This window comes from Oncorhynchus nerka, unplaced genomic scaffold (assembly GCF_034236695.1).
Source record: "Oncorhynchus nerka isolate Pitt River unplaced genomic scaffold, Oner_Uvic_2.0 unplaced_scaffold_2956, whole genome shotgun sequence".
In the NCBI taxonomy this organism is placed as follows: Eukaryota; Metazoa; Chordata; class Actinopteri; order Salmoniformes; family Salmonidae; genus Oncorhynchus; species Oncorhynchus nerka.
In genome coordinates, this window is record NW_027038344.1 from 9,935 (window position 1) to 21,321 (window position 11,387).

The window sequence follows — 11,387 nt, forward strand, 5'->3', positions numbered from 1 at the left end:
TGCAGTAGTAAAAAATAATGTTTTTATATTTCTATGTGATCAACCCATAAATAATATAGACCTACATGCAACAGTATGTCTTGTGCTTTTGGCGATGAGTTATGTATGATAATTATGCATAACAAGTGATACCATGTATGCATAGCATTTTGTCTTCATTTTGGCAGATTAACTCATGCTTATTTCTGAAGATTAACTCAGGTTGGAGTTGGAGCTGTGATATATTAAGGGTGGCTGGTTAAAATACCCGGGCCGGGCGCTAATATTTTAATAAAAAACAGGTGGAATTGATCTGACCACTGGATGGCTGCTGGGTAAAGATCACATCCTCAATCACATGATATATTTTTGTTGATCAGAACTCTAGAGGTTCTTCTTCACTGAACCCCAAAAATATATAACTTTTATTGATTAACTGATAATAATAGTTTCATATTTTAAGGAAGTGATAGAAGATTTTGGCTCTATAAGGAACCTTCTGTTCTAAGAGTGTATAATAATAAAACTATTTTCTTTTGATGATTTAATTATCTACATCATGTTATTTCAAGTTCTGATTTAATAGTAACATCATATTGTTAAAAAATATTAACTAAATTGGGGATGGATATAAATTGGGCAATTAAAATCTATTATCTGGTAATAATATTTATTTTAATTTATTTAACCAGGCTAAAAGTAGTTAAGAACAAATAGTTATTTTAAAGATATACCCATCTAAAATGGGTTAACTGCCTGTTCAGGGGCATTTAATAAAGATTTGTACCTTGTCAGCTCGGGGTTTAACTTGATAATAATAGTAATTTAATAAAGATAACGCATCTAAAACTATTAACTGATAATAATAGTAATTTAATAAAATGAACATTCTAGGCAACATTATTAAGGGACTAATAATACCTAACTATGTCAAAGATATTTAGAGTTGTTAAACTGAAGTGAAGAGAGTGTTGAATAAAGTTATATTGTCAATATTCTAACTGATAATAACCATCACAATTGGTTAAAATATGCATTCCATTATATTAGTCAATAATTAAGAGAAGGCAAAGTGGTTGTGTCATGTAAAATCTATCAAATGTCTGACATTAATAGTAATTTAATAAAGATAACCCCTCTAGTACCTCCCCAGACCCCTGATAATGAGAATAATAATTTAAGTACCTCCACAGACCCCGGATTGAGAACCCCTGCAGTAATCAACAGAATTTAATTGAGAACCCCTAAAATACCTCCACAGACCCCGGATTGAGAATTTAATAAAGATAGCTCCACTAAGACCTATTATTGAGAACCCCTGCAGTACCTCCACAGACCCATCTAAAATTGAGAACCCCTGCAGTAATAACAGAATTTAATTGAGAACCCCTAAAATACCTCCACAGATAATTGAGAACCCCTGCAGTACCTCCACAGATAATAATATTAATTAATGAGAACCCCTGCAGTACCTCCACAGAATAATAATAATTTTGAGAACCCCTTAAAATACCTCCAATAACCCCGGATTAAGAATTTAATAAAGATACCTCCATTTAAGACCTATTAATTGATGCAGTACCTCCACAGAATTTAATAGATTGAGAACCCATCAGTACCTCCACAGATAATAATTGAGAATAATTGCAGTACCTCCACAAACCCCTATTAACCCCTGATAATAACCTAAGACCCCAATTTGAGAACCCCTCAGTACCTCCACAGACCTGATTGAGAACCCCTGCAGATACCCCCACAGAAAGATTGAGAACCCCTGCAGTACCTCCACAGACCCCAGATTGGGAACCCCTCAGTACCTCCACAGACCCTGATAATTGAGAACCCCTGCAGTACCTCCACAGACCCCGGATTGAGAACCCCTGCAGTACCTCCACAGAAATTGAGAACCCCTGCAGTACCTCCACAGACCCCGGATTGAGAACTCAAATGTGATGCTGCAGTACCTCCACAGACCCCGGATTGAGAACCCTGCAGTACCTCCACAGACCCCGGATTGAGAACCCCTGCAGTACCTCCACAGACCCCGGATTGAGAACCCCTGCAGTACCTCCACAGACCCCGGATTGAGCCCCCTGCAGTACCTCCACAGACCCCGGATTGAGAACCCCTGCAGTACCTCCACATCTCCCCGGATTGAGAACCCCTGCAGTACCTCCACTCTCCCCCGGATTGAGAACCCTGGTACCTCCACAGACCCCGGATTGAGAACCCTGATTTAGCAGATGCTCTTATCCAGAATGATTTACAGTAAGTGCTTAAGATATCAATGTTGGTGAGACAACCACATATCACAGTCAAAATACAGGATCAAACATTCCATTTCAGCTAAACAATGGATATAAACAGTTTTGCCAAAATGTTTTCATACACATCTAAAATATAGTGATAACTAAACAGAGACCAATTGTTGGTAGTTAACAAGTGACAACTAAACAGATCCAACTATTTTGGTTTTTTTTAAAGGTGACAAAAACAGAGATAAATAGCATTTGGAAATAAACACTCAATAGTTTTTAAACACAATTGTAATCTCACATGTTGGTTTGATGTCATGTTCCCCAGAGAGACTCATTTTAGAGGCAGTGACCCCTAAACTCTCTCCAACATGTTGGAGTGGTTTTAAGAGGCAGGGCCCCCTAAACTCTCTCCTCAGAGTGTCTCATTTTAGAGGCAGGACCCCCTCCAGAGATCCTCAGATGTGTCTCATTTTAGAGACAGGGACCCCTCCTCAGAGATCCCCAGACTCATTTTAGAGCACTGGCCCCTAAACAGAGATCCAACATGTTGGTTGTGGTTAACGGTCATTTTTGAATGTCAATTGTTCTCATTTATTAACTATCTCTTATAAAACATTTACAAACAGACATAGAAACAGTCATAAGATGTAATGCATCACATGAATATGTAGTTGTGACATTTCATCTCCATAGTAACTGTCAATAATAATAATAATAATAAGTCACTGTTTGTTAAGGTAGTTATAGACAGTACAGCAACAATAATAATAATAATAATAATAATAAGTCACTGTTTGTTAAGGTAGTTATAGACAGTAGAGCAACAATAATAATAATAATAATAATAATAATAATAATAAGTCACTGTTTGTTAAGGTAGTTATAGACAGTACAGCAACAATAATAATAATAATAAGTCACTGTTTGTTAAGGTAGTTATAGACAGTACAGCAACAATAATAATAATAATAATAATAATAAGTCACTGTTTGTTAAATGTAGTTATAGAAGTACAGCAACAATAATTAATAATAATCCTTTAACAAGGTTTTAATAATAATAATAATAAGTCACTAGATTTTGTTAGTAGTGGGTTGTTATAGACAGTACATGCAACAATAATAATAATAATAATAATAATAAGTCATATTTGTAAAGTAGACTAGGTTATAATGTACAGTAACAATGTAATGTTAATAATAATAAGTGGGTTGTTAATAATAATAATAATAATAAGTCACTGTTTGTTAAGGTAGTTATAGACAGTACCTGTTCAGCAACAATAATAATAATAATAACAATAATAATAATATGTTATATTATGTCATAGATGACCAGGTTAAATGTTAGTAGTTGGGTTGTTATTGTGATATGCAGATGTTATATTATGTAAATAACTAGGTTATAATGTAGTCTAAACCTGTTAGTCAGTTTGTTTAGTGATATGCAGACAGAGAATATACTCAGCTATAACCTACATATCATAGATGACCAGCCTAAACCTGTTCAGATCAGTTCACATTATGTTATAGTCCTACCAGTAGCAGGACAGAGAATGTAGTCTAGGCCTGATATTTTTTACAACATTTTCAACGGAGGCCATCAGGTCGGTCGTCATGATAAGCAATGATGTATTTTTTTAGGTGAGGGAGCACAGCAAACTATGTAAATGACGTCATAATTTATTCAATCAATGTTTGTATCGACATATGAGCCTATTGAATAGTAGCCTATTGAATAGTCTATCATTACAGGTCTCTCCAACCCTGTTTCTGGGGCGTTACCCTGTTTCCCTCTGTTTCGGTCGGTAGGGTTTTTCACTCCAATCCCAGTTGTAAATAGCATGATTTATCTTATAAACCAACTTATTATTTTAATCAGGTGACTAGTTTTGAATAGTAATGAAAACCTACAGGATGGTATCTCTCCAGGAACAGGATCGGAGAGCCCTGATTTAGAAGATGGATAAAATCCATCCTACCATTTTTTTACTATTCAGCTTCAGCTAACCGTCCTAAAATCTTTATTAGAAATATATATTTTTTTGTAACAGTAACGTTACCATTCACCTGGTAATTAAATATAATTTATTTAGAATTGATCAGAATATTTTCTTCGTGTCTTCTCAAAGTGAAAGTTCTCCCTCGCACTACACACATGATGATCAGTGATCATAGATCAAACCTAATCTTGACTATTTAATGTCTGAATGACGACCTAACTTTATAATAGTTTGTATGTTGCCTCTAAACTTACCAGAATCTGCTCGTCTTTCCTTCAAATCAATACTTTTACCAGACTTCTAATGTTGCCGAGAAATGTGCGCCACAGTTTCAACATCCATTTTGTAAGTGCATTCGCCTGCAAACTTACTTTCAACTTCATGAGGAAATGACATTACCAGAATTCCTAAACCCAGACGCAACATCCGGAGTCTACCGGGACCGCTGGGAAGAAGACTGTAGGAAGTCGACCGATGCCGGGATTTGGGGTTTGAGAAGTCAGAAGTGAAAAATTATTCCTTAGTTGTACATTTTCTCGAAATCTAAAGCCAAAACCTAGATTTGAGCCAATGTATTAAGTATTTGAACATGTTATTACTCCAACTTCGTGAAAGTAACAAACTGGCACGTTATTATTTTAGTCAAAAATGACTTGATATCGAAGGAGTGTCTTTGATTTGACGGCCTGCACATGCGCAGTTCGGCGTGAGGCGACCATTACACCCGATAATGTGTTTCTGCGCATGAGTTTAGCAAACCAACGTGGACGTGATATGTGCGTCTGTGTCTAGTTAGAATAAATGTATGTGCATATTACACTTTTGGTGCGGCATGTAACCTAGTGGTTAGAGCGTTGGGACAGTAACAGGAGCTGACAAGGTAAACATCTGTTGTTCTGCCCCTGAAAAAGCAGTTAACCCACTGTTCCCCTGAACAAGGCAGTTAACCCACTGTTCCCCTGAACAAGGCAGTTAACCCACTTTTCCCTGGTAGACCGTCATTGTAATAAATCATTTCTTCTTAACTGACTTGCCTAGTTAAATAAAGGTTACTTAATTTTTTAATATATATATATATATATATACACATATAAACTAAGTATGTGGACACCCCTTCAAATTTGTGGATTTGGCTATTTCAGCCACACCTGTTGCTGACAGGTGTATAAAATCGAGCACACAGCCATGCAGTCTCCATAGTCAAACATTAGCAGTAGAATGGCCTTAATGAAAATCTCAGTGACTTTCAACGTGGCACAGTCATAGGATGCCACCTTTCCACAAAGTCAGTTCATCACATTTCTGCCCTGCTAGAGATTCCCCAGTCAACTGTAAATGCAGTTATTGTGAAGTTGAAACATCTAGGAGAAACAACGGCTCAGGCGCAAAGTGGTAGGCCACACAAGCTCACAGAACGGGGCTGCTGAGGGCTGAAGCACGTCTGTCCTCAGTTGTAACACTCACTATTGAGTTCCAAACTCGGTAGTGAGCCTCAGACCAGGCACATGAAGCTGAAGGACGAGCACAGTCAGAATGTATTTCAAATGGCTTATTTTGAGCATCTGTAAATACTAAATAAATACCTATTCTGCATTTGAAATAATACCACTTCCGATCGAGAAATCAAACGTGTCCGTGGCAAAATATCATGTGAGATTAAAGTAGACGGCACGCGTCAAAGTAATTGATTTATGACCCTGCGTCATGATGACGTGTGCATGTCCAAATATGGGCCGAAGGCCCTGCCATCCTGTTCCTGTGGTCACGTGTTAAGAGGGTGTGTGTTATTTTATATCTATATGGCATCCTTTGAAGTAGTCATGGTGATTGATGTCTAGGGGCCTGGTTGAACTGGGGGGTTGAGTGTTTGAACGTATATGTCCCCCACCCCCAGTTGGATTGTCCTTATGGTTGTTATCTATGAAGCAGGAATGTGTGTGTGTGTGTGTGTGTGTTAGAAACAAGGTCCCTTGGCATTGTGTCCATTTCAGGCTTTAAACAACAATTAAACAGCCATCTAAATAATGTTTCTCAGCCTAGTTTCCTATTTAGTTCTCTTTATATGTACAGGCACAGAGCTTCCAGATGGCTCCAGCCTAAGGATTTGCAGGGCCTGCACACCTGGGGAGATTAGAACCCCAAAGAAAAGATCCTAAAGGTAATTTCAGATTCAGGTTCATCATGACAGCCACTTTATGAAAGGCCTTTACTTATGGCTAAACAGCTTCTACACAGCTCATTAATTAATGCTGTGGGATGAAATGAGGTGTTTCTAGGAGGTCTTAAACAGATCTACAGTGAAACAAACATGTACACTTTACACACATATTTATTGACTTTTAAAAAGACCACAGTAACATGACAGAATTTGTGCAAATGCGACGAAATCTGCTAGTGGATATTAAATGTACAACAGTAGTATTCGGTAACAAGCAATACGTGTTAAACATGTGGCACAGGCAATCATGACAGCCTCTTTATGAAAGGCCTTTAACTATGGCTAAACAGTTTTCTACACATCTTATTCATTAATGATGTACCCAGGATTTACAGGCAGGATGGTTGATCTACACATGGAGGGAAAACTTACGGAGTTATGATGGATCGGGCGTCTTTGAGTTGGTGAATTGGAAACGGATAATGGTCAGGGCTAACCGGACCCTTTATCTGTAAGAAATAGTAAACATTTTGGAATTATAACATGTGTTAAAATGTAGGTACTAAATATTTTGAATTAAATCACTGGTTTTAAAAATGTATCTCAAGCTTTAACGATAGGGGAAGAGGGGGTTTAGGGGAGTTATTAACGTTATGGAAAACAATATTCACACTATGTGGATTATAAACATGTACATACATAGAGAACCAACACATCAAGATCTAACAGGGATGTGGGGCGATTCATAGTACAACAGGAGGCTTCTGTAACCTGCAATACGTGTTAAATATGTTTTACATACATCCACGACTGAATGGTTTCACAAACTACCTTTAAAGGTTTTGTAAGAAAGTTGTAACAGGCCTCATTCAACAGTCTAGAGATGAACCCAGAGACACCAAAAACATCACCGTTTAGAGCAGCTTGGAGATTATTACCCATGTAAGGGGGGAGCAAAGAGCTGATTTAACCAACTCTGTACAAACCCCGACACGGGGTATGATAACTCTGACGCGTACGTCTAATGATTATTGTAGATGTTTACAACTGAGGGAGTTGACAGTAGGTCAATGAGATGTATAAAGGCAAATTGACATAACGGACCTCAAAGACCAACAGCCTACTTTATAATATAGAATGCAGGGGTGTGTAATGAACATGTGTAACGGTTTTCTAGGTGTGGTGAAGGAGAGTCGGACCAAAACGCAGCGTGTAGATTGCGATCCATGTTTAATGGAAAAAACACACGTAAACACGAATCAATACAAAACACTACAGAAACAAATAAATGTAACGAAAACCGAAAACAGCCTATACTTGTGTCAACTAACACAGACCAAGGACATCAGGACACTAAGGACAATCACCCACCACAAACTCAAAGAATATGGCTGCCTAAATATGGTTCCCAATCAGAGACAACGATAAGCACCTGCCTCTGATTGAGAACCACTCCAGACAGCCATAGACTTGGCTAGATAACCCCACTAGCTACAATCCCAACTACATACACACCAAAATCCCAAGACAAAACACACCACAATACAAAAACTCCATGCCACACCCTGGCCTGACCCAATACATGAAGAAAAACACAAAATACTTAGACCAGGGCGTGACAACATGTAACCATTATAAAACAAAATGGTCTACGGTCAAATGCGTCTATAGTTTTTAATGAAGGGGTCGCTGCAGTCATTTAGATTATTTCAACATAGTCTAGATCAGTCCACAGGTTGCAGTGGTCGCTGCATTCATTTAGATTATTTCAACATAGTTTAGATCAGTCCACAGGTTGCAGTGGTCGCTGCATTCATTTAGATTATTTCAACATAGTCTAGATCAGTCCACAGGTTGCAGTGGTCGCTGCATTCATTTAGATTATTTCAACATAGTCTAGATCAGTCCACAGGTTGCAGTGGTCGCTGCATTCATTTAGATTATTTCAACATAGTCTAGATCAGTCCACAGGTTGCAGTGGTCTAGCTGCATTCATTTAGATTATTTCAACATAGTCTAGATCAGTCCACAGGTTGCAGTGGTCGCTGCATTCATTTAGATTATTTCAACATAGTCTAGATCAGTCCACAGGTTGCAGTGATTATTTCGCTGCATTCAGTGGTCGCTGCATTCATTTAGATTATTTCAACATAGTCTAGATCAGTCCACAGGTTGCAGTGGTCGCTGCATTCATTTAGATTATTTCAACATAGTCTAGATCAGTCCACAGGTTGCAGTGGTCGCTGCATTCATTTAGATTATTTCAACATAGTCTAGATCAGTCCACAGGTTGCAGTGGTCGCTGCATTCATTTAGATTATTTCAACATAGTCTAGATCAGTCCACAGGTTGCAGTGGTCGCTGCATTCATTTAGATTATTTCAACATAGTCTAGATCAGTCCACAGGTTGCAGTGGTCGCTGCATTCATTTAGATTATTTCAACATAGTCTAGATCAGTCCACAGGTTGCAGTGGTCGCTGCATTCATTTAGATTATTTCAACATAGTCTAGATCAGTCCACAGGTTGCAGTGGTCGCTGCATTCATTTAGATTATTTCAACATAGTCTAGATCAGTCCACAGGTTGCAGTGGTCGCTGCATTCATTTAGATTATTTCAACATAGTCTAGATCAGTCCACAGGTTGCAGTGGTCGCTGCATTCATTTAGATTATTTCAACATAGTCTAGATCAGTCCACAGGTTGCAGTGGTCGCTGCATTCATTTAGATTATTTCAACATAGTCTAGATCAGTCCACAGGTTGCAGTGGTCGCTGCATTCATTTAGATTATTTCAACATAGTCTAGATCAGTCCACAGGTTGCAGTGGTCGCTGCATTCATTTAGATTATTTCAACATAGTCTAGATCAGTCCACAGGTTGCAGTGGTCGCTGCATTCATTTAGATTATTTCAACATAGTCTAGATCAGTCCACAGGTTGCAGTGGTCGCTGCATTCATTTAGATTATTTCAACATAGTCTACATCAGTCCACAGGTTGCAGTGGTCGCTGCATTCATTTAGATTATTTCAACATAGTCTACATCAGTCCACACGTTGCATATACATTTTTTAGTATCTCAATATTGTGTTCTATGTTGGTAGGTCTAATAAACAAATATATTGTATTCAATGATAATATGATTTTGTCAGAAATTGAAGCCGTTGATACAGTTGTGTACTCTATCGCCCGCCCTGCTGATCGTGCTCTATCTGAACTACATTATGCTTTCATTATTTTGCATCAAATATGTATGGATCTTAAAGTATTATAGAATACACAATATCTCACCCTTTCATGACAGGAAAATGTCCTTTCCATCCATCACCCCGGTCTGTCACGAAGAAAAAAGACACGGAAAATCAGGGTTTGTGCGAGAGTGTGCGGTACAACTGTAGGCCTCCAATGTTTTTACATAAAACACTAATGATGCATGTTTAAATAGTAGTACAATTTGGTAATAAATTCTAACACGTCTTTAAAAAGTTTGTACTAAATATTTTGGAATTAAATCACTGGTTTTAAAAATGTATCTCACCCTTTAACGATAGGAAAATGTCCTTTCCCGACATCACCCCGGTCTGTCACCAAGAAAAAGTGTGTGTGTGTGTGTGTGTGTGTGTGTGCGTTTCAAAAACAAAGGGTGTGTGTGTGTCCACAAAGGGTGTGTGTGTGCCGACCACCCGGGATATCTCTAAGCAGAGCCTGGTGCCCCCCACCCCGGTTGTAGACAGAATGTCTCCACATCCCCTCCTGTTGTTTGAATTCACAGCCATTGTTCTCTAAACCAAATATACAGGGTGTTGCATACAGGATATCTCCCGAAAAAATCCCACCACGGCCCTGCAAACACATTCCGTACTTTTGCGAGTTAGGGGCAGAACATGGAGCATATACTTTAACATTACGTTACCACAGCTTTAGCGCAAACCCACAGCCCCGAATATTTAGCTGCCAGGACAGATTAAAAAAGAGATGTGAATAAGTGAATCCCTCCTAATAGATATTTCTGAAGGCTACTGGACATAAGTAATTGGGAAGTGACTGTTAGACGTGGATTCTCAGAAGCAAACTGCGCCCTGTCCTTTACGGCGCCCTTCACGATCACACAATTTTAGGCGTAAGTCCAAATAATCACATACCCAAGAATATTTATATATTAAAAAAAGCAAAGTGTGCACTCTGAACGACTTCGTAAGACACCAGGCAGCAGAACATCGTCTGTGAAGCCTCCTAATGGATATTTCTAGAGGTGAGTAAGTGAACAAACACTTTTTGTGTTTTGTCCAGATGTTGTTTCTTTAGCACCTTACATAGACAAACACAACACAAGCACCTGAGAAACATTATTGACAATCACCCAACAATGACAACACAGGCTCCCTAAATATGGTTCCCAATCAGAGACAACGATCGTGACTCTATATATCCAGATGTGTTTGACACAAGCACCTTTAAAGTGACAATCATAACAACATATTATTTTTAAATAGACAATCATCCAAACAAATGACAAAAGCCCTTTTTGCATCTTCAATAGTTGTAGATGTTCCAAAGATGATCCTCAGGGCCTTATAACAACCTGGGTTGTTGTAAGTGGGCTTATAACAACCTGGGTTGTTGTAGACTCTTTATAAGAACCTGGGTTGTTGTGAGTGACACAAGCACCTGGGTTGTTAAGATGGGACAATCAACAACACAAGCACCTAAGATAGACAATCACCCAACAATGACAACACAGGCTCCCTAAATATGGTTCCCTGGGTTGTTCAGAGACAATCACCCAACAATGACAACACAGGCTTATAAATATGGTTGTTGTCAGAGACAATCACCCAACAATGACAACAACAGGTTGTCCCTAGAGTATGGTTTTAACCCATGTTGAGAGTGGGTTTATAACACCTCTGATTGAAAACCTGGGTTGTTGTCAGGCTTAAACAACAGGGTTGACAAACTAGACATAACAACCTGGGTTGTTGTTGTCAG

At 38.5% G+C, this 11,387-nt stretch overlaps 1 long non-coding RNA gene across 1 annotated transcript; it reads right to left on the reverse strand.

The window, feature by feature from the left end:
* Positions 1-6,537: 6,537 nt before the first annotated feature.
* Positions 6,538-9,989, reverse strand: LOC135566920 (uncharacterized). The gene is made up of 3 exons (XR_010462216.1): positions 9,937-9,989; positions 9,690-9,732; positions 6,538-6,906 (listed from the first exon to the last, which is right to left on the reverse strand). It is a non-coding gene; the product is annotated as an uncharacterized LOC135566920 (long non-coding RNA).
* Positions 9,990-11,387: the final 1,398 nt, after the last annotated feature.